Here is a 1,961-nt window from a genome sequence, read left to right on the forward strand (position 1 = left end):
CCACCCTCCTCTAGCTTATCTCTCCACGCTTCAGACTCACTGCCTTTATTCCTGATGAAGGGCTTTTGCCCGAAACGTCGATTTTACTGCTCCTCGGATGCTGCCTGACCTGCTGTGCTCTTCCAGCACCACTGATCCATAATCTGGTTTCCAGCATCTGCAGTCATTGTTTTTACCTAATTGGAGAATAAGCAATACCATAGGCTACTCCGACAAAGGTTTTCTGATCCTGGTTGCTTCTTAGCTCCACCCAGACTGATTCCTCATGTAGATATCCTATGCCATGAGGATCAGCAAATCCTTTTATGCCAGTCTGTATGACACAAAGCCAACCAACAGTGCGGCCTCCCAGTTGTTCCTGTCCTCTATCACGGAGGTCTTAGGTGACAGAACACAGGCGACACTGGACCAGCCTCTATCTCTGGACGAGCTGACCAAGGCCCTCGAGTCCTTCGAAAAGAATAAAACTCCCGGAAGCGACGTCTTACCGGTCGAGCTCTATTCCGCTCTGTGGGACTTGATTGGCCAGGACCTGCTGGAGGTGTATGTCAGTATGCTTCGGGCAGGTACCATGAGTGAATCCATGAGGAAAGGCATCGTCACCCTCATCTACAAGCGAAAGTGGGAGAGGGAGGAAATCAGAAATTGGAGACCAATCTCACTATCGAATGCGGATTACAAAATTCTGTCAAAGGTCATCGCCAACCGGGTCAGGTTTACTCTGGGGTCGGTGATTCACCCTGACCAAACCTGTGCTGTACCAGGCAGGAAGATTGCTGAGAGTCTCGCACTCCTCAGGGATACGATCACTTACGTGCAGGACAGAGGGTTGGACACCTGCCTGATCAGCCTGGACCAGGAGAAAGCCTTTGACAGGATATCACACAGGTATATGAGAGATGATCTCTCCAAAATGGGCTTGGGGAGGGAATCTGCAATTGGATCAGACTGCTCTACACCAACATTGTCAGTGCAGTCTCAATCAATGGGTGGGAAGCAGGTAGCTTCCCAGTCAGATCTGGAGTCAGGCAGGGCTGCCCTCTCTCTCCTGCCTTGTTTGTGTGCTGCATTGAGCCATTTGCCGAGTCCATCAGGAAGGATGTGAGCCTGAGAGGGGTGACTATTCCTAGAGCGAGGCCATGCTCTTCGGGAACTGGGCCGACCAATCCTCGACCCCCTTCACCGTCAGGACTGACCACCTGAAGGTGCTGGGTATTTGGTTCGGGGGGGCTGGGGCGTGCGCCAAGTCTTGGGAGGAGCGTATCTGCAAAGTGAGGCAGCAACTAGGCAGGTGGAAGCTACGGTCACTCTCCATTGCGGGAAAAAACCTGGTCATCAGGTGTGAGGCACTGTCATTGCTATTATACGTGGCACAGGTCTGGCCTATTCCCAGAACCTGTGCCGCTGCAGTCACCCGGGCCATCTTCCAGTTTATATGGAGATCAAAAATGGACCGGGTCCGAAGGGACTCGCTGTACAAAGAACTGGGCAACAGGGGAGAAAGTACACCCAATGCCACCCTCACCCTGATGGCCACCTTTGTGTGTGGCTGCATCAAGCTGTGCGTGGATCCCCGGTACGCAAACACCAAGTGTCACTGCGTACTGAGATTCTACCTGGTGTTGCGAGGGATGGGCCTGGCCTCACTGCCGCGGAACACTCTGAGTAGTTGGACCGTTCCATATCACCTGTCCTTCGTGGAGACGTTTATGAAGAAAAACACCTTTGACCACAAGTCCATTAGGAAGTGGTCAGCACGCAGCACCTTTGACCACAAGTCCATTAGGAAGTGGTCAGCACGCAGTGTCCCTGAGAGCCTTCGGGAAAAGGAGAGGGCGGATCCTATTGAGCGGTTCCCTGAGCAGACTGTCAAAGCCATTTGGCAGAATGCCTCATCACCAGAACTTTCCAACAAGCACCAAGACATGGCTTGGCTGGTGGTGAGAAGGGCTCTGCCAGTG

This window comes from Chiloscyllium plagiosum, chromosome 3 (assembly GCF_004010195.1).
Source record: "Chiloscyllium plagiosum isolate BGI_BamShark_2017 chromosome 3, ASM401019v2, whole genome shotgun sequence".
Classification (NCBI taxonomy): Eukaryota; Metazoa; Chordata; class Chondrichthyes; order Orectolobiformes; family Hemiscylliidae; genus Chiloscyllium; species Chiloscyllium plagiosum.